The sequence below is a fragment of the Mus musculus genome, chromosome 4 (genome assembly GCF_000001635.26).
Source record: "Mus musculus strain C57BL/6J chromosome 4, GRCm38.p6 C57BL/6J".
In the NCBI taxonomy this organism is placed as follows: Eukaryota; Metazoa; Chordata; class Mammalia; order Rodentia; family Muridae; genus Mus; species Mus musculus.
In genome coordinates this window covers 136,400,834-136,423,344 of record NC_000070.6, presented here as the reverse complement: position 1 = coordinate 136,423,344, position 22,511 = coordinate 136,400,834, and positions in this window count along the sequence as shown.

Genomic DNA, 22,511 nt, shown 5'->3' with positions numbered 1-22,511 from the left:
TTTTTGTCTTAGCGCAGATCCCAGGCAAATAAATCCACGGCATGAATAGACAGGAGTTATGGGCAGCCACACCTCAATCAGCCGTCTCTCCTCTCTTTAGGCCCTTGGCTCTTTCCCCACACTGGAGATGGGGAGATTGAGCAATGCCAAACATAGGTGGCCTTAATATAGGCTGTGCTACTAGTGTCCTGGCTGAACCCCTGTGGAGGGCCAGAGGGTCCTGATACACAGCCCAGCATGGCAGCTGCCAAGGTCCTACCCTGAGGTCTTGCAGCTGAAAACTACATACTTTAGAGTAGACAGTGGCATGTCACGAGTGTGTGTGTGTGTGTGTGTGTGTGTGTGTGTGTGTCTTTTATCTGAAGCAGCCCTGGGGAAAGATATGCGCAACATAGCTCAGTTGGAAGCATACTGGCCTAGCATGCACAAACACCTGACTTCAACACCCAGCATCTAATAAACAAAGAGTAGCGGCACATGCCTTAATCCCAGCACTAGGGAAGATTAGAAGTTCAAGGTCACTGGCTACATTCACAGGGAGTCTGAGCCCAGTCTAGACTCTATGAGACTGTCTCAAAATAATGATGATGGTGATGATGGTGGGGGGGTGGGGGGGAAAGAAGAGGAAAAAAGGAGGAAGAGGAGGAGGAGAAAGGGAAGAAGAAAGGACAGGAGAAAAGGACACACCTAAAGCAATCAATACCTTCTAATAGCACCTGCTTATAGAACTGCTCAGGGCAATGTTGATGGAAATAGCTATGTGTATGGAGGGAGTTCACTTCAGATTCTCAGTCCTTCCCGGGACTAGCATTTGTGCAAAGTGCCATCTCTGCCGCCCCCCCCCCCCCCGGGAGGAAACCTCCACACAGCTGGGGAGAGCAGAATGTGGGAAGCAGAAGCAGAGGAAGAGGTATACAAGCCCTTGGGTATAGGCACATGGGAGGGGTCACCCTGGCCTTGAGCCTCCAAGACAGGCCAGAGGCATCTAGGCAAGGGGTGCAGAGAAGGTTCCCCAGGGGCAGTCGCTGTGCAGAGGCACCAAACAAACAACCAAACAACCGCAGGACAGGTACTTGCTGCAGAGGCTTTGGATGGGACGGAGCTGTAGGGAGTAAATGACCTGTGCTGGAGGGGCAAGACAGGCAGGCTTAGAGAGGCTTGAAGGCCAGGTGACAGGGACCTCTTTTCACTCCTGGGCTGAGAACTTGAGAAAAAGTGTAAACAAAGGCACGGCCTGACCGCACAGGGCACCTCGACAATCCTGGTGCCCTGACAGGACACAACATGACCGCACAGGGCACCCCGACAATCCTGGTGTCCTGACAGGGCACAGCATGACCGCACAGGACACCCCGACAATCCTGGTGTCCTGACAGGACACAGCATGACCGCACAGGGCACACTGTCAATCCTGGTGCCCTGACAGGACACAGCATGTCCTCACAGGCCACACAGGCAGTCCTGGTACCCTGATACCGAGGGGCTCACTGCCCCCAGAACCTTTGTAGTCTGAATCATTGTCACAACCATAAGGAGAAGGGAAGGAAAGTGAGAGAGAACACTGTGGGGGCGGGTGCGATTCCCAGTGAGCTTCCTGCCTTCTCCAAGCTAACCTCTAGCTTCCGGGAAGCCAACTGCCTGAGCAGAGAGAGGGCTCTGAGTCTCTGGCTAAGGCTTTGACATCTCTAGGTCCTCCCACAGCCTCCTGAGAGGCCCTATTTCTCTTGTTCTGACACCCCAGGTCTTCGCAACCTCTTCTATCCCTACACCCCTGCTCTTTCTCAGCAAGATCTGGCTCTCATTTCCCCACCCCCCACCCCCAGTGTCTAGAAAGCTCTCCTCCCCCTCCTAGCATCAGCATCTCCTCACTGACAGACTGTTTCCTACCTCCTCTGGGTACCAGCCTCCTCCTCCAGGTCCAGCTTAATGACCCCTTTTCTCAGTGGTCCTCATATCCCCGATGCGTAGGACAGTGGGTCCCTCCAGGGAGGCTCACACCAAAGTGGGCTTAGTCATGCAAGGGCAGATTCCCCCCAACTTTGACTCTTGACTTCAGCATTGAATGGCTGCATAACTCCAGATGCGTGTTCCAGTTCTGGAACCTTGGCGAGCGTGTGTCGCATCGTGACCATGGTAAAGGTGCTTACCTCACAAGGTTATAACTGAGGAAGATCATGCTTAGGTCATGCAATACCCACCAGCAGGGAGCCTCGGGAGAGACACTGTGATTCCAATCAGATACCTCACGATTACTCTAAGTCCATCTACTGTGATGACTTCCTGACGATCATCTGCCATGATGAGCTCCTGGCTGAGCAAGCCAAGCCTGAGTCATCTTGCTACACCCAAGGCCTAGGACTACTCTGGCACACTATAAGCATTCACTCAAAGCTAGATGGCTGGGCACACAACGGGAGAAGAGGGCTGGGCATGCAGATCAGCTCGGCTAGCATACACCAACCAACCCTTGGGTTTGATTCTCTGGCACCACACAAGCCATTCATGGTGGTCCATGCCTGCAATCCCAGCACTCAGGAGGTGGAAGCCTGAGGATCATGAGTTCAAGGCCGGCTTGGGCTCTGCGACACCTGCCTCAAGAAGAAATAAGAAAAGAAGGAGGAGGAGAAAGAGGGAAGGGGAAGAGGAGAGGAGGGGAAAGGGGGAAGAGGGAGAGGAGGAAGAAAAAGAGGAAGAGGAGGAGGGAGAGGAGGAAGAGGGAGCCATCACTTGGCCATTTCTACTTGCTAGAGCCTCTCTGCTTCAGAAGTGGCAGTCCAACTTAGGCTTTCCTGAGGAGTGCTAAATGAATCCCGTGTCGAGGAGCGTGTGTCTGGGACAAGCTTTTGTCACCAGACAGGCTGTGCTCTGCAGAGTCTTCAGAGGAGATCTGTCTAGACACAGGGGACATGTCTGCCAGGGAGCAATGGGGACAGCATGGGAATCAGAGCCCAGGGGAAGGCTCTCTAGGGACTCAGCTTCACATTTTTCCCTTTCTCCCTGGGGCTTAGGACCTGCCCAGGCAGCCTTGCTGTCTGCACCCACCCCCACCCCCACCCCCCACCCCGGCAGGTGAAGTGACTTTATATGGTTTTCCCCTGGGGACAGCAGAGTGATTCAGCATAGCCCACAATGCCAGCCGCTCTACTAACTCTCCAGACCCTTGTTAGGAAAGGATTGTCTGTTTCCAGCCCATCGACAAAGAGAGAAAGCACAGGACACAAATGACCTCTCTTGCAAGGCCCGAGACAAGACTTCAGTTAGATCTGTTCCCTCAGGAATCAGGAGTCCAAATAGCCTTTTCTTTTCAGTGTACAACTGCTGTGGTAATTGGTATCAGGACAGCGAGGAGAATTAAGGTCTGCCACGTACTCTCAGGGAGTTCACAACCTAGAGCCAGAAGTGAAGGCGTGCTAATGGTTATAGTCCCAGCTCTGCCTGGCAAGATGGTGACTAAATCAGAGGCTGTCAGAGGTTCGAGTCTTAGCAGCTCAAGTGTTTCAGCCCCGATTGATAGCTCAGGAGACCCAGGAGGAAGCAACTGAGGAGTAGGGTTAAGAACTTGGATCCTGGAGCCAGACTTCTTGGTTTGATTCTCAACTTTCCCATTCCCTAGCTGTGTGACTGTTTGTTGGTCACTTACCCTCTCTGGACCTCAGGTTGCCTGAAAGAAGGGAAATGCTGGAGGAATTAAGTGGAATCACCCATGCGTGAGATTCGCCAAAACACTTAGCACACAATTCGCTCGGTTTTAGTCCTGATGATTTTTAACGGCTGACCTGGTTACCCATCTTGGGATGCACTTAGGGTTTCCCAATTCTCTTCTCAATGCCCTTCTCAGCTTTCCATGGCTCCTCTGTTTACCAGAGTGTGCTCAAGGGAGACTGGAGGTCACCTGGGAACAGCTGTGCTGGTGACTCGCTGTCCTTGGGGACAAGTGTCTCCCCCTTGTCTCCATTTCTTGCCTCTTCAGCCTGGAGTCCAAGGACTCACCCCGGACTGGAACTGCACAGAGACTCCTGACCACAAGCCAGAGCCCCCCATGGCAATTTCCTCCGGACCAGACAGAACAGGCTGAGCCAGCCAGAGCCAACAGGAAATTCCCAGGAACAGAGAGGGGTGGACATGGACAGCGACAGAGATGGCTATCACCTCAAAGCCAGTTGCGAGCCTCGAGCCTCGAGCCTTGAGCCTCAGCCTGAGCCAGCGGGAGAGGAGTGATCAGCAGGGCCGGGCTTTGTTTGTTTTCCTCTGCTTCAGCTTTTAACAAGAGAATTTAATTAAGAGCTTGATAGCCTGCCTGGGGAATCAAGATCCCAGGGGCCAGCAGCGAGGAGACTGTGGCTGCGAGGAAGGCAAGGAGAGACTCTCGACTCAGGATGGACCTGTGTGGGCTCGAGCCTCCACAGAGAGCTGGGACCCATCGAGGACAATGAGTCTGACCGTAGGACAAAAGTCCTTCCCTATAGTAACTGGAGAAGTGTTAGATTGATTACTGACTGACTGACTGATTGACTGATTGGCTGACTGACTGTTTGATTGACTGACTGACTAACTAACTAACTAACTAACCAACCAACTGATTGGAGACAGGTCTCTTGTAATCCAGGCAGAATTCGAACTCCCTACATAGCACGGATGACCTTGAACATCTTTGATTCTACTTCCGGAGTTCTGTGATTATAGAGTCGGAATAGCTGGTTTTGTGTGATATGGGGGATTAAACCCAGGACCTCATGCATGTTAGGCAGTCACTCAGCCAACTGAGTCAGATCCCCAGGAGTGGTAAAGTCCATGGTACACATTTTGAAAAGTTTACACCAGCCATGGAAGCAGGCAGAATTTGCTTGTCCTGAGTGTCTCTACTCACCCTTCTCAGGAGGAAAAATATGGACCATCCTTACCAAGGCCTCACAAAGCAGATCTTGTCAGTGCCGTCGAGATAGAGCAAGGGCCCTTAGCAATGGACTTTTGTGGTAGGGAGAGAGAGACCTTCACTCCAAATATACCGCAGACAAGTGGAGTCTATAACCATGGGGCACAGCTGGAAGGCCTGAGGGTGAGGGGGATGCCGGCCAAAAAACCCACCCAGCAGGGTTCTTGATGGAGACAGCCCTGGGAGGGGGGGGGCGTGTAAGGGGGCAGAGTGGATGAGGGAAGGAATAAGAAGCAGATAGTAAGTATGGCAGCCATGGTCAGGTAAGACAAGGGGGATCCAGCTGAATGGACCTTGAGAGACTGTTTGCTAACAGTGGATGTTATAAGAAAGAGCTGGACCAGCCTGGGACCCAGTTCAAAAACCTGAGCACTTTCCTGTCGAGCTGAGACTCCGTCATTTTAACAAAGAGTATTGAATAACTTTTTTTCTTCTTTTAAACAACACTGTGCCAGACCTGGTAACACACACCTGTAATCTCAGCATGCAGGCTGAGGCAGGAGGATGGAAAAGGGGTTTAATGGCAACCTGGGCTGAGGAGTGAGACCTTGACACACATCAAACCCAAGCCATGTCTTCCCAGGGAGCTGCTGGAGCACGGAGGAAGTCAGAGGATCTGGTTCTGCTTCCAACAGCCCTCCCTTAGCCTTGATGTTCTAATCTGCAAAATGGAGAGAGCTCTGACACCCCAAATGATCCATCTGCAAGACAGGAGCAGAAATAGCTGCCTACAGGATCATGGGGTGAATGTGTCAGTCGGGACCCCAAAAGGAGACTTCACATCAGAGAGAAAGGAAACCAGGCTTAGGAGATAGAACTGACTGGGAGAGACCCCACCCACCCACCAAACCCCCACCCACACGGCCCTGTGCTTCACTCAACCAGCTGCATGAATTTGGGCAGGGATGGTACCTCTCTGAGCCTCGTTGCTGTTAGCACCTGTTGTTATACTTATGAGCCGTGAGAGGCCAATCAACCAGAAAATAGAAACACTTCACCTGGCTCTCTATGGGCACCCTGTGATGGTTTGAATATGCTTGGCCCAGGGAGAGGCACTATTAGGAGGTGTGGCCTTGTTGGAGTAGGTGTGTCACTGTGGGCATGGATTTAAGGCCCTCATCCTAGCTGCCTGGAATAATGAACTCAACCTCTGAACCTGTAAGCCAGCCCCAATTAAAGTTGTTCTTATAAGAGTTGCCATGGGAGCCGGGCAGTGGTGGTGCACACCTTTAGTCCCAGCACTTGGGAGGCAGAGGCAGGTGGATTTCTGAGTTTAAGGCCAGCCTGGTCTACAGAGTGAGTTCCAGGTCAGCCAGAGCTACATAGTGAGACCCTGTCTCAAAAACAAACAAACAAACAAACAAACCAACCAAAAAGAACGACAATGACAACAACAAAACAAAACAAAAAAGCAAAACAAGCAAACAAATCCACACAAAAACTAAATAATAACAACAATAAAAAAAAAAAGGGATCCGGTATTTAGAAGATAGCGGTTGCATGGGCTTGTGTGTGCTGTGAAGAATATGGGATGGATAAAATGAGGATTTGTTGTGAGGGAACCAGGCAGGAAGGGCAGGGCCTGACAAAAATGAGGACCACTTCTGAGATGCCTCTAGGTCTACCCAGGACCAGCGGAGCCTTCCACGGAGACAGAGATGCAGAGGCCACCCCCAGCTGTCCTGGTTCTCCACTGATCTCCTGAACGGCTGCAGCCTTCAAAGTGGCTGAATTCATTCAGGGCAGCAGAGGAAGCCAGGGAGACGACGAGGCTTTTTCTCACACATTCCCAGCTGCGAGACAGAATTCCTTAGTAAAACCAGGCCCCAGGACTCAGCTCAGGGTCATCTTCACAGGGGGAGCTGTTTGAGGCCAGCATGACATGAGACCCAGATTTAAAAAAAAAAAAAAAAAAAAAAAAAAAAAAAAGGAAAAAGGAAAAGAAAACAACCTTCACCAAACCAGTGATTAAGTAATAAACAAATAAATGAACAACTATGAAAGGGCTTCGTCAATGTCAGCCCCACTTACGCAAAGGGTTCGCTGGAACCCTGGCACTGCAGCGGGGAGAGTTTTCTACACTGAATCTCCTCTAAGCAATCCAGGAGCTCCGTTCTTTACTGCTCCCATTTTAAAGGTGAAAAAACAACTCAAGCTCTCACAGCTAAGAAATGATGGAGCTGGGTGGAGGAGATGACTCAGCGGGGAAGAGCACTGACTGCTCTTCCGAAGGTCCTGAGTTCAAATCCCATATGGGATGGATAAAATGAGGGTCGAAATGAGATCTGAAGCCCTCTTCTGGAGAGTCTGAAGTGCTGAAGACAGCTACAGTGTACTTATATATAATAAATAAATCTTTAAAAAAAAAAAAGAAAAAAGAAAAAGGAAGAAATGACGGGGCTGGGCTCTCCACACGAGCAGCTGGCTCTGTGGACTTGGCTACTTGCTCTGGGTGGCTCTCGCTAAGTAGAAAATAGATGGCTAATGTTCTTCTTGTACAACTGTGAAAACAAACAAGGCCAAATTCTGTAGGAAAGCGTTATGAAAGAACAAACATGTAGGATGGTGGATCCCAGGACCAAGCCGAGGGGAGGCCTGGGAGGCCCGAGGAATTTGTACCTTTTCCCCCAGAGCCCCATAAGGCTGGAACCCCTTGGGCCTGGTGGCCCTTCCGCTGTGTGCACGTATGTGCAATGTCATCACTGGGAGGCATGTTCTTCAGAGCAGTTTCCTCCTCAGCTAATGGGGCAGAGGGGGCGGGGCTGGCTCTGGAGCGCACTCGCCTTCAGGTCTCACCATTTAATAACCCCACCCTACAGCACCAAAGGGCTGTAGCTGAGTTGAAAGGCAGGGTTTGACTCTCAAGAGTGGCGCAGAGAAAAATAATAATAATAGTAATATGTGAGTCCCACTTCCAAATTTAATCTTCAGATGCCGAGACGAGAGGAGCTCGCATCTCTCTGAAGAGAAGACATTTTTGACAGGCTCTGTAATCCGAGGGAACTTTCTGGAATAGATGATTGACAGGCACATGTGACATACCCAAGCATCCTTTTTCACTCTTAGATATTCCCTTTTAAACTGAAAAGGACTCTAAACTTCACGTGGAAATAAACATTCCTTTCAAAGGCAACCTTTAGATTTATTTTTTTTAAAGCATTGTTTTTATTATTTTAAATCATGTGTACGTTTGTGTGTCTGTGTGTGGGTATGTGGACAAGAGTGCAGGTGCCCTTAAAGGCCAGAAGAGGGTGTTGGATCTTTTGTGGCTGCAGTTACAGGCCGGTGTGAGCTGTCTGAAGTAGATGCCGGGCAACTGGATTCCAGTCCATTGTGAGAGCAGTCAGTGCTCTTATCCATGGAGCCATTCCTCCAGTCCATTTTTGTTGTTGTTGTTTGGTTTGGCTTGGTTGGCTGGGGTTTTGTTTGTTTGTTTGTTTTGTTTTTGCGATGGGATCCCTTTGTGGTCCAGACTCATCATCAGGAGGTGTGTTCTCAAGAGCAGTTTCTGGCGTAAGGGGGGGGGGGCAGGGCTGGATCCAGAACCCACACACCTTCCAGCCTCGCCACTTAACTCCTTCCTACCGTACCACGGGAAGGCAGGAGAAGGTCAGGGGCTAACTCTCAGGAGAGGCACAGGGGAAAATAACAACAACAACACATGAGTGCCAATTCTAAATTCAGCCTTCAGCTGCCAAGAACAAAACTTACTGTATGAGCTCATGCAGCCGAGGCTGACCTTGAACTCCTGATCCTTGGAGGCCTCCTAAGTACTGAGATCTCAGGTGTGTGCCACCTACCTGGTGCCACGTGTTTGGTGCCATGTGTGCAAGGACAGTTTTGAAATGTTAGGTCTGACTTTCACTCTTCAAACTGAAGAGATTTTTTTAATGAGATTAGTGGTGCCCGGCACCAGGGAGATTGTGGGAGATGCTTTTTTTGGACAGTACCAGGACAAGGGCATCTGGAGCAGTGTTTGTGTGTTTGGGCAAACAAGCTGACAGCAAACATCAAAATGTTAGACAAGGAAGGCTTTTTAATAATTCTGTTGTAAAGTATTATCTTACAAAAACCACCATCATCGCTACTGATGGCTTATCACGGTGGGAAAGGCGAAGGGCACCTAGAAGTCCCTGGACTTCCTGCTGGTTAAAGAAAAAGGACAGCTGCGAGATTAGACAATATAAAGCAATAAACAATAGCTCAGTAGGGTCCGGGATGCAGCTAGAGACCCAGTGTGTGCCTAGGATGAGGGCCTGCGTTCCTCTCATTCCTACCTTTACAGAAAACTGAGTCAGTGGGTCCATGTGTATTGATAAGCTAAGTGAGAATAAGTTACATTTTGGAGCCAGCAGTGTATTGCAGTGGTAGGAGCACTTGTCTAGCACAGGCTCTGGGTTCAATCTGCATTACTGGAAAAGAAAAAGAAAAAAGAAATTATATGGGCTATGATTCAATTCTAGTCTCCTTGTATATATGTTGTGTATGTATATATGTATATGTATATATATCCAGATATATCCATCCTTGAAGGACCCTCAGTGAATTAAGAGTGATCACCTGGTGAGGGAGAGACCTGGAAGACACTCAACACTTATACTTTTAGCATATGCTTGTTTGTTTTTGAGACAGGGGCTCACTGTGTAACCCTGACTAGCTTGAAGTAGACCAAGCTGGCCTCGAACACCCAGAGCTCAGGCTGCCTCTGCCTCCAGAGTGCTGGCATGAAGAATGTGCGTGCACCAGCACCACTCTGGACCTACATTTGATTTTTCTTACACACAAGGTGTGACCAACATATTTTCTAACATGGATGAATTAAATATGAAAAAAACAGTATGAAGTGACTTTATACTAATCTTCACATGACGTATTATCTTACGGGAGATATTGCTGAGTGTGGAGGCATACACCTTTAAATCTGAGCATTCAGGAGGCAGACACAGGCAGATATCTGGGCATTTGAGGCTAGCCTGGTCTACAGAGTTCCAGGCCAGCCAGGGCTACATAGCACAAACAAGACACTGTCTCAAAAACAATAACAAAACTAATTACTAAGGTCTCTCCTGGCTCTAAAATTTTATAAATACTTAACAAAAATAAGTTATGTATGCAAGCAAGCATGCATTATGCATGTATGCATGCATGTATGTGTGTATGCATGTATGTATGTGTTTTTCGGTGCTAGGGACTGAGTCCAGTCTCTCGCACACACTATACTCCAGCAATATTCTTTCAGTTCTGATAGAGCATCTCACGGAACTTCCAGGCCCTTAAGCTTATCTCCAACCCAGATGGGCCTCGAACTCGACATCCCCTGCCTCAGCCTCCTGAATAACTAAGATTCCGTGCCAGCATGCCAGTGTCACTGCGCATTTAAACCCAGCCTTGCTCATCGGTTAGCAGAGACTGTTGCCCAGTACATCCAAGGACTCTGTATCCACAGAGCTGCTGGACTGTTTCATTGTGTTAAAACCAACAAACCAGTGTTGGAGATCCTACTCATTGTAGAGCACTTGCCCACCTTACCAGAGGCTCTGGCTTCCCTCCCTGGATCTCAAGAATTATAAGACCACACAAAGGGGAAGAGACTTCTCCAAACCACAGTGCTAATGGCTCCCACTCCTGAGCTGATGGCGTCTCCAGTCCTGTCTCAGGTCCTAGGTATACAGAAGAGAAAAGGCCTTCCCCTTCCCTCTCAGCCTCCCCCAGCATGCACCAGCTGTGAGCGCCACAGAATGAAAGCTCAAACATTCTAAAGCCGATCCAAACACATTTCCTCTCTTGCAGAGGAAGAGCATCCTTGAAGGGAGATGCTAAATTGCCTTAATTATATTTCTTTCAAAGGCACAACGTACCCATCTGCTTTCTTGGTAGGGGGTGAGGATGCATACTGAGCACAAATATAAATCAGCCCCAATACAAACACAATTAGCAGCCCTGGCCTGCCCTGCTATCTCGAAGAAAAGTGTAGCATCGCTGTTGGGCTGCGGTCCAGTTCAGAAGAACCACTCTTCGGGGCTCCAGCTGGCCGGCTTTTCTTTAGTTATATTTATATATTTGTTTATTTGTTTGTTTGGTTGGTTGGTTGGTTGGTTGGTGTGGGGGTGTATGAGTGTGAGTGTGTGCGGCTGATGTGTATGAGTGTGTGGGTGTATGTGAGAAGGGTGTGTATGAATGTGTGTATGAGTGTGTATGTGTATGTGAGGTGGGTGTGTATGAGTGTGTATGTGTATGTGAGGTTGGTGTGTATGAAGGTGTATATGAGTGTGTGTATATGTGAGGTGGGTGTGCATGAGTATGTGAAGTATGTACTGGTATGTGAGGTGGGTGTGTATGAATGTGTGTATGTGTATGTGCGGTGGGTGTATAAGAGTGTGTGAAGTATGTACTTATATGTGAGGTGGGTGTATATGGGTATGTGTGGTGTATGTGAGGTGAGTGTGCATGAGCGTGTGTGTGTGTGTGTGTGTGTGTGTGTGTGTGTGTGTGTGTGTGATGGAGCATGTGTGGAGGTTGAAGAACAAGCCTCAGGGGCAGGTTCTCTCTCCCACCATGAGGCTCCAGGAGATGGAACTTGGATAAGTCTTGACTGGCTTCCCCACAGACCATGGAGCTGACTTTGGACAAGAAGAGAGGGGTATGTGGTGATCTCCATGATGGGCCTGGGAGGGGTGACAGGCCAGGGCCCTTGGCTGAGGCAACAGCAAGACTGAACAGTAATGGGGTCATTAGAAGTCCAAGAAGGTGGAACAGTCTAGAAGAGACTTTGAAATGGCAAAGTATAAAAAGCACAGAAGACAATTCAAGGTTCAAACCCTGGCCCAGGCACTTCTTAGCTATGTGAATTTTGGTGAGATAGATAGCTTTTTCTGGAGAAAGGGTGAGTGGAAGACTAGAGAGAGAACATGCACACAATTCTCAACACCAGGTGGCATTCTATTATTATTATTATTATTATTATTATTATTACTATTATTATTATTATTTACTTTACATCCTGGTCGCTGTATCCCTCCCAGTCCCTCCTCTAACAATCCTTCCCCCATCGCCCCCTCTCCCTCTCCTCTGAGTAGATGGGGGTCCCTGGTTACCCCCCACCCTGGCACATCAAATCTCTGTGAGGCTAGGTGCATCGTCTCCCACTGAGGCCAGACAAGGCAGCCCAGCTAGAAGAACATCTCCCTCAGATAGGCGACAACTTTTGGGACAGCCCCCAGCTCCAGTTGCTTGGGACCTACATGAAGGTCAAGACACACATCTACGACATATGTGTGCAGGCAGGTTGTTAACTATTCTTATCGGCCTGCTGTTCCTTCATGGTCTCCCCTCTGCCTGCACACACTTGATCCTTAGGGGCCCTACCTCAGGGCTGCAGCCCAGCCTCCGCTGACTTTCTGTCTCCTTGGGAGAGAAGGACATGGTCATTTGGAATGAGAACAGCAGCTGAGTCCCTGTCCCTGAGGGAAATATTACATGAACTTGAGTAAGTGACTTCACCGCATTTGGACTCAGTTTCTCCATTTATAACACAGTCGAAAAGACGCTTTGGCTCTGGCCACCTGGTGTGCTACCTCAAACTCTCAGGCACTTGGTGGGGAGAAATGCCCAGTGTTTGCTTATGCCTTAGAACTTGGGAACTGGGACTGGGGAGAGATGGGCCTTGGGGAGAGCCATCCTCTGGACAATGCCTGCTTTCTTTCCCTGCAGGCCGTGAGGGGACTCTCCACCATGATGGTAGCTTCTATTTTTTGGAACCTACTCTGCACCTTGCAGACACTGCGTGGGGGATCTAACACGTGTAAAATCTCCCATCCCTGCCATACCGCCAGAAATAAATGACCTCATTTTCAGGAGGAAGAAACCTGTTTGGAGACATTAAGCCTCCTGACATCTAGTCAGATAGTGAGAATGGAGTTTATAGCCAGGTAGGCCTGGCCTCAAATCCTCGTGCTTGGGGGAATGTGGATCAAAGTCTGGACTTGATCAATGTCATTTGCTGCAGAGCACTGAAATGTCACACCTGAGCCCATTCACAGGCACACTTACCTACATGCCCATCAAATGTTCTCTTCTCCTGGGGCTGGAGATGTAACTCCGTTGGTAGAGCGCTTGTCTAGCATGCATGGAACCCTGGGTTCAGTTCCCAACACTGCATAAACCAGGTGTGGTGGCACATGCCTGCCATGCCAGAACTCATGAAGTACAGGCGGGGGATCAAAATGCAAGGTCATCCTAGGCTCCTTAGAGAGCTGGGAGGCCAGCCTGGGTGATATGTGTCAGCCTGGCCTTGAACTCAAGACCTTCTGTGTCTTACCTCCCAATTGCTGGGATTAAAGGCATATACCACTCCATCTAGTAAGACAGTATTTTTAATTGAAAATTTTTCTTTCCTCTTTCTCTCCTTCTTTCTTTTTCTTTTTCTGTTTTGTTTTTTGAGACAAGCTTGTGCGTGTGCGTGTGTGTGTGTGTGTGTGTGTGTGTGTGTGTGTGTAGTGTAGTCTTGGCTATCCTGTAACTCACCCTGTAGACCTGGCTGACTTCAAACTCAGAGCAACCTGCCTGCCTCTGACTCTGGAGTGTTGGATGAAAGGCATTTGCCACTACTGCCTGGTAGTTTTTTCTTTTATCAAGGGTTTTATTTAGGTTAGTAATACCATAGGGTTTAAGTCAAATAGACAGGATAAGCGTTTAAGTTCATCTCTAGACACCTAGTTTGAAAGTTATTTACTTCTTCAGCCGGTGGGATGATGGCTCAGCAGATGAAGAGGTGCTTGGTGCCAAGCCTGGCCACCCGACTTTGATCCCTGGAGCCTGAATGGTAGAAGGAGGAAGGAGAGAACAGATTCCCAGAAATGTCTGCTAATCTACACACACCACACACACACACACACACACACACACACACACACATACCACACACACACACACACACACACACACACACACACACACACACCACACACACACCACACACCACACACACACACACACACACACACACACCACACCACACACACACACACACACACACACCACACACCACACACCACACACACCACACACACCACACACACACACACATACACACACATACACGCACACACACGCACACACACCACACACACCACACACACACACACACACACACACACACACACACACACAATCAAATCCATACACGCCTATAAAACGTTTGAAATATAATTGAAAAAGTATTTATTTCTCAATATATATATTGTTTTTTAATATATTGAAAATATTCACACAGGGTCTCTGGGAGAGCCGGACAGACTTCACAGTGGTGCTGGAATGGCTTGAGAGAGCAGGGCTGGTCTTCAGACAGCAACAGTTCCATTTGTGAAATGCTTGAGACAGGGAAAGAAGCAGGCTGGTAAGATGACTCAGCATGTAAAGGCATTTGCTCAGAAAGCTTGGTGACCCGAGTCTGATTCCCTGTAAGTAAAGTAGAAGAAGAAGACAGACTCCACAGAGCTGTTCTCTGACCTCCACAGGTACCATGTGGCATGCACACACATTGGTGGTGGTGGTGGTGGTGGTGGTGGTGGTGGCGGCGGTGGTGGTGATGATGGTATGACGATGCTGAATGTTCTAGCTTCATTCTATAACTATGATAAAAATACTCTAACCAATAGCAGCTCAGGGGGAGGAGAATATTTGTTTGACTTATAGTTTCAGGTCACTGAAGGAACTCAATTTAGTAACTCAGCAGGAACTTGAAACAGAAACCCTGAAGGAACACTGCTTGCTGTCTTGCTCTCTGGTTCATGCTTAGCTAGCTGTAAACTGAAGGACCATCTACCCAGGGAATGGTGCCGCCCACAGTGGGCTGGAAACTGCCTGCATCAATTAACAGTCGAGGCAATTCCCCACAGACATGCCCACAGGCCAATCCCTCAATCGAGGCTTTCCTCTTGGATGACTAGGTTGCATCAGGTTGACAGTTAATGCTAGCTGGCACAGTAAATAAGTTTTACCAACTAGTTCCAGATATCTGCAATAAGCATACTCTGAAGCAAAAATATTTGACATCTGATTCTAATGGGTATAACAGTCCCAGGAACTATAACTATCTGTGGGTTGTGACCTTCACAAGTAGCTGACTTAGTGAAATAACCCGGGAGGCAGAGACAGACTCTCCCCATGTCCGTGCCCTACTGCAGGCGACAGACCCAGGTGACGCTCTAGACTCCAGTGAGTCACTAGATTGGGCTGTTTGAGAAGTCAGACTCCCAAGCACTCTGAGAATTCCCAGTGGCTCGTTACATTGACTGGGACCAGATGTCCAGCCAACTGTGCGATGCTTTCCAGTGTACACTCGGGAAAAGAAGTCTTGTATTCAAAGGACCACCAAGAGCTGCTGCGGCACAGGGAGGGGTCACTGGAGGGCCACGCTCTCTGCTTCTTGGCAGCTTCACGGAGTAGCTCGAGCATGTGAAATATGTAGCCTAACTTACTATTATGTTTAATTATCATAGAGTTCTTGCTGTGTTTCCAGCAGATGACATGTTCTCACGCAGGGGCTTCATTAAGGAAGACTGCGTGCTCTATCTAGTGCAACAGGCTTGGGGAATGCATCGTCTGTGCCATTGTATTTATTGAGGGTATTGATAACCAAGACTCTTTCTTTATCTAGTTTTTATTCACTTACATCCGGATCACAGCCCCCTCCCTCCTCTCCTCTCAGTCCCACACCCTTACAATCCCTTCACCTATTGCCCTTCCCCTTCTCCTTAAAGAAGGGGAGCCCCACTTGGGTACCACCCCACCCTGGGACATCTAGTCCCAGCAGGACTAGGCACATCCTCTCCCCCTGAGTCCCAACAAGGTAGGGGAAGGTGATTCAGTGGCAGGGAACAGAGACTGAGACAAGCCCTGCTCTACTTGTTAGGGGTCCCACAGCTGCACATTTGCTACTAATGTGTAGGGAGCATAGTCAAGACTCTTAAGGGGAACAAAAGAAGCTATGGTGGAGGGGAAGCCATTGGCTGACAGAACTGAAAGTCTAGGAATGGAGGATTCTGGGTGCCACTGGACAGAGATGCTATGATTCTGTTTTCTCTCCTTGCCTCATAAAACCTGAGCGAGTCAGAGGACAGGAGGAGGCTCCCAGAGGGAAACCAGGTCACTCATCAGAAGCAAGGCAGGCAGCTGCAGGCAAAGGACAGCTGCCTCTTTCTTCCTGTGTCCCCTGGGGGTGTGAGGACAGGCTCCCGAAATGGTACAAGAGGGCAGATGACAGTTTTCTAACCAGATGTACACCCTGAGGTGTTTGTCTGTCTGTCTTAGGTTTCCCCACTACCCCTCACTCATCCGCTGGATCACTGACAACATCTAGAATATGCCTAACCCGGTCCTCAACATATACAGCCTTCTGGCTCTTGATCTAAAAGAGTGACTGACCCTCATTGAGAGGTTGCCACCTCAAGAATTCAGCTTAAGTTCAAATCCAGATTACGATGTGTGGTCTTGGTCAGGTGACTCAGCCTTCCTGAGCCTCAGTTTCCTCATCTGTAGAATGGACCTGAGGACAGTACATACCATATGTCTTCTTTCTTTTAGGGATAGTGAAACTGTTCTCCATTTCAAGAGTAGTAAGAGTTATATGATTTCAGAAATATGTTTTGTTTGTTTGTTTGTTTGTTTGTTGTTTTTTCCAGACAGGATTTCTCTGTCCTAGAACTCACTCTGTGGACCAGGCTGGCCTAACACAGAGATTAACCTGCCTCTGCCTCCTGAGTGCTGGGATTAAAGGTATGCATCTCAACTGCCCGGCCACAAAGAACTCTTTAAAAATCACTGAGCCACATACCTTAAGAGGATACATTTGGGGCTTTGGGCTGGGGGTGCAGATCAGTGGCAGAGTGCTAATCTAGAATACCCGAGGCCCTGGGTTTGATCCCCAGCTTAAAAAAAAAAAAAAAAAAAAAAAAAGAAGATGACTAATAAGATGTCTCAGCAGGTGAAAGGTGTCTGTCGCTAAGCCTGATGGTCCCAGACTCACATGAGGAAGCAGATAACTGACTCCCAAAGCTGTCCTCTGATTTCCACAAACATGCCGTGGTGCACGCCTCCCTCAGTAATAAATACATAAATTTCAGTCTTTGAAAAGTGAGAAAGAGTAAGTCTATGTGTGAATGTTATGACCTTTCTTTTCTTCTTACAGTTAGGTTTCTTTCATTCATTTGGCTTTTTGGTTTTTCAAGACAAAGGTTCTCTGTGTGGTGTCTTTTAGGTTTCTTTTTTAGAGATTTATTTATTTATTCATTTATTTTATGTATATGAGTACACTGTAGCTGTACAGATGGTTGTGAGCCTTCGTGTGGTGTAGGGAATTGGATTTTAGGACTTCTGCTCACTCTGGTCAACCCCGCTTGCTCCAGTCAGTCCCACTCGCTCAGGCCCAAAGATTTATTTATTATTATACATAAGTACACTGTAGCTGTCTTCAGACACACCAGAAGAGGGCGTCAGATCTCATTACGGGTGGTTGTGAGTCACCATGTGGTTGCTGGGATTTGAACTCAGGACCTTGAGAAGAGCAGTCAGTGCTCTTACCCTCTGAGCCATCTTGCCAGCCCATCTTTTAGGCTTCTTTTTAGGCTTCTTCATGTTTCCAGTCTGGTCTCTGACCCCCTGGTCCTCTTCCCCCTACCTTCTTGGTGCCAGGTATAGGTATGTGTTGCCACACCTGACCCGTTTTTCAATTTAAAAAAAAAAAAAAAAAAAGAGCTGGGGCTGGAGAAATGACTCAGAGGTTAAGAGCACTTGGTGCTTCTATAGAAGACCCAGGTTGGTTCCCAGCTCCAGTTCCAGGATTCAATACTCTCTTCCTACCTCCTCGGGCACCAGGCACACACATGGTACACAGACATGCAAGCAGGCAAAACATTCATACATGTAAAATAGTATAAATAAATCAAAAAATATTTTAAGAGCTAGGAGTGGTGGCACGTGCCTGTCATCCCAGCATAAGGAGACTCAGGCAGGAGAATTGCCACAAATTCAAAGCTAACCTGGGCTACATGTCAAGTCCCAGGCCAGCAAGGACCATACAGCAAGACTATCTCAGAGAAAAGGAAGGAAAAAGGCAATGTAAGGATTAAAGGATGAGAGTGACGTGGCCCTTGCACAGAGCAGAAGCTCTCTTTATCCTTCCTCCTCATCAACAACATCCTTGTTATCCTACCATGCTCACTACCATCATTTTTCTGTTTGTCACCATGTCGTCTCTATTTTCATCATCATCATCATCATCTTCTTCTTCTTCTTCTTCTTCTTGACCACCATCCTCATCCTCATCATCACCATGATCACCATCATCACCACCATTATCACCATCATCACCTCTATCACCATTGCTGTCATTGTTATAGTCCTAATCCTCATTTTCTTCATCATCCTTACCTTCATCTTCAGTGTTGACTGGGACAGGGGACGAATTTAAAACAAAGCTGTGAAGATGGCTGCTGGGTCAATGATACAGCCCTTGTCCTGGATTTCATATCTAGTATTGGGGAAAAAAAGAAAAATGTAATGCATTAATTGACCCGTTGTTTCATTTTTCCACATGACTTAAAATAGACGACATCTGGCTAGGAAACAAAGTGAGGCTTCATGTGGAAGCTGCGCCATCTAAATAAAAACGCTTGGCTTAAAAATAACCTTTATTTTCTTAAAATATTATCATGGCTGACAGATCTGACTACATAGAAATAAACGCTTCTCTGTGGCAAATGACACCATAAACAAAGTCAAAACGACAAGATTGGGGAAAATGTTTCTACATAAAACAAGGGGCTTAGAGCCAGGCAGGGCACACCTCTAATCCCGGCACTCAGGAGTCAGAGGCAGGCAGAAGATCTCTGTAAGTTCGAGACCAGCCTGGTCTACAGAGTGAGTTCTAGGACAGCCAGGGCTACACAGAAAAAAAAAAAAAAAAAAAAAAAAAACCCTGCCTTGAAAAGCCAAAATAACAAACAAACAAACAAACAAACAAACAAATAAATAAATAAATAGGAAGTAAATAAATAAAAACAAAGTGTTTGGAGCTAGAGACATGGCTCAGTGGTGGAGCGCTTGCCCAGCTTGTATGAAACCTTAAATCTGAGCTCTGGTACGTGGGAAAAAGGAAGGGTGGGGCTGACAGAGTAGGGCTGGGCTGGGGACATAGCTCAAAGGCATCCCACTTTCCTGACTTGCACAAGGACCTTGGTCCCGTTCCCGGTACTGCAAAAATAAGGCAACAAAACCTCAAAATATTGATCAGATAATTGTCCTAAAAAGTAACCATGAAGAATACAATCTACTAGAAAAATGGAGTAAAGGCGTAGTGCAGGGTGACCTTGAACTTCTGACCCTCCTGCCTCCATCTCCCAACTGCTGGTATGATGGGCTCGAGCCAACAGATCCATAAGCAGAGCTGGGGTCCCCCGTGCATGCTAGGCAAGCGCTGGACCAACTGAGCTTGCCCCCTGCCCCAAGACACTTTTGATTGTTTGATTGTGTGGTTTGTTTTGTTTGTTTGTTTGGTTGGTTGGTGGGTTTGTTTTGTTTTGTTTTGTTTTTTTAAGATTTATTTATTATTATATGTAAGTACACTGTAGCTATCTTCAGACACACCAGAAGAGGGCATCAGATCTCATTACAAATGGTTGTGAGCCACCATGTGGTTGCTGGGATTTGAACTCAGGTCCTGTGGAAGAGCAGTCAGTGCTCTTAACCACTGAGCCATCTCTCCAGCCCTGGTTTGTATTTTTGAGACAGGGTTTCTCTGTGTAGCCCTGGCTGTCCTGAAACTCACTCTGTAGACCAGGCTGGCCTTGATCCACCTGCCTCTGCCTCCTAAGTGCTGGGATTAAAGTGTGTCATTGCCTGGCTCAACGTATTGTTTTTAAATTTTCTTTTTAAGCAACTTATTTATTTTTGTTTTTTTATGTACATTAGTGCTTAGCCTGCATGTGTGTCTGTGTGAGGGTGACAGGAGAATCATAGACAGCTGTGAGCTGCCACATGATTGCTGGGAACTGAACCGAGGTCCTTTGGAAGAGCATTCAGTGCTCTTAACAGATGAGCCATCTCTCCAGCCCCGATTTATTTTATTTTTATTTATATATAGGTGTGCGGGTGCACACTAATAGCAGAAGAGTGTAGCGGACCCCCTGGAGCAAGCGCTATGGCAGTTGTGAGCCACCACGTGGGTACAGGGAACAGAGTGTCCTCTGTAAGTGTTCAAGTTCTCTTGGTCACTGACTGTCTCCTCAGCTCACAGTGGCTTGCTTGCTTGTTGTTTGTTGGCAAACACAAGGCGCAGTGCTTCATGCCTTCGATCCCTGTAATGCCTCTGAGGGAACGGAGGCGAAAGGGTCAAGAGTTTGAGGTCATCTTTGTCTACATAGCAAGTTTAAGGCTAGTCCCGACTGCATGAGACCTTGTCTTGAAAGCAATTAATTATTGGTTTGGGGTTTGATTTTGTTTTGTTACAGAGCTGCATTGATTTTGAGCAGAGAACTTTGGTCTAGAGATTCCTTGTTGACTCTCAGCCTCTCAGCCGTGGTCGATCTTCCCAAGACTAAGGGCAGGGGCTGGGCTTTGGCTACCAGGCTTGGTCCTCCTCGCACAGGGAAAACACATACAAACAGGGAAGGGATCTGAGGCATACTACAGGTAGAAAAACAGGAAACAAAGAAACCGGGAGGGGGGGCGGGGGGGACGGACGGACAACTCAGGGGAAGGCGGGGCACGGTTGACCCTGCACAGTCTCGGGTCCCTGGAGATCTGATAAGCTTACTCCCTAGTCATTGAGTGATGGGCTGAGTCACAAAAGATTAGCCTCATGGGGAGGTCCAGCAGTTGGTATCCAGTGACTTGCTGACTTTCTTGGACTGGTTTGCTGATCAATGAAGGGAGGGGGAGGTAGCTCAGTTGGTAGGGTGCTTATCCAGCATGCACCAGGTCCTGGTTTTGATCTCCAGCACTGCATAAAATAGGCACGTTGATGTATATCTTCAGTTCTAAGGACGTCGAGACAGTCAGGCTGGGGCTACTCATAGCAGAACACTTGCTTGGGATGTGTGAGACTATGGGTTCCATACTAGCACCCTGAAAAGAGTGTTAGGATCTCTGGGACTTCTTTGGCTATGTGCTGAGTGGTTCTGGGTAGTTGACGTCATCTCTCTCAGCCCCAGCTTTCCACATCTGAGTACAGAGCTTGTCTCCAGAGAACGTTGTAGTGGCAATGGTCCGGTCCACGGCAGACCTCAAACACAACTGGCTCTGGGTAGTGGAGCTGTGGGAAGTGCCAATGGCTGAGTGTGGTCACAGCAGTGGCTCTAGCGGTACTATGGCCCTGGCTGTGGGACGGTCTGTAGCAGAGGGTGTGGCTTTCCTGTGATGATGTATAGGCCTGCGGCTACACTCAGAATCTTTCCTCCAGGGGGAATGGCTCAACTGACTGGCTCAGCAGAACCACACAGGCAGGCCGTCTGCCTTCTTGAAACTGAAAAGAGGGACCGCTGTATCCAGTGCCCCAGGCCCAGTTTATAAAAATAACCCTCCAAAGCCGGACAGTGGAGACGCATGCCTTTAATCCCAGCACTTGGGAGGCAGAGGCAGGCAGATTTCTGAGTTCGAGGCCAGCCTGGTCTACAGAGTGAGTTCCAGGACAGCCAGAGCTACACAGAGAAACCCTGTCTCGAAAAACCAAAAAAACCAAAACCAAAAACCCTCCAAGTCCCCTATGGGGTGCAGGCAGTAACCCATCCTGCTCTTCACAGCCCAGGTTGACTTCGGCAGCCACAGTCAGTAACTAGCTCAGAAATAACCATGGCTGCCCTGGCTACCCTGACAGCAGAGGCTACAGATGCCCAGTTGGTTGATTTTAATCCCCACCCCCAACAGAAACCGTGGCACCTGTCAATCATACTGTTCCTTGGTCGTCTACTGGTGAGTCTGGCTGCAGGAGAGAGAATGGTACCTCATCCTGGTCCTCAGGTCGCCCCCAGGGGCAGCCTGGAGGATAAAGGATCACCTAGAGCAAGCTGTGCCTTGCCTCTTATTTGCTGACTCAGGGAAGAGCCGGCAGCGGGCCATGGACCTGGGTTTGCATTCAAGCACCACACTTCTTGGCCCATGACAACGGTAGAGCGACTTGCCTCTATTTCTTCAACCTGGCCACTAGCCGTGAATTGGAAATCTTACCTCGTAGTCCCAGAGGGAGAAACTGAGGCTCCGGGAGCCACGGTGACTTCTGGAAGCCACAGAACAAGTCCTGGCCAAATGAAACCCTAAAGGCTACCAGCAGAGGGCTGTCACTTCTATGCTCTCCTCTCAGGTGCCACATAGATACCTGGTGGCTGCTGTCCTCCTGTGGCCCTGGGAACAAGCCCGAGTGGTGCCCAGCTAACCCATGGTTCCCTGAGCCTCCAGCCCTTCCATTCCAGTGTGTGTGGCTAACAAGCCAGTCTCAGTATTTAAAGTTGATAAGGGAAGTCTGAATGTCAGCTCAACTGAAAATGGAAGAATGAGACATGAAGTCCAGCTCCCGGGAGCAGAGGGA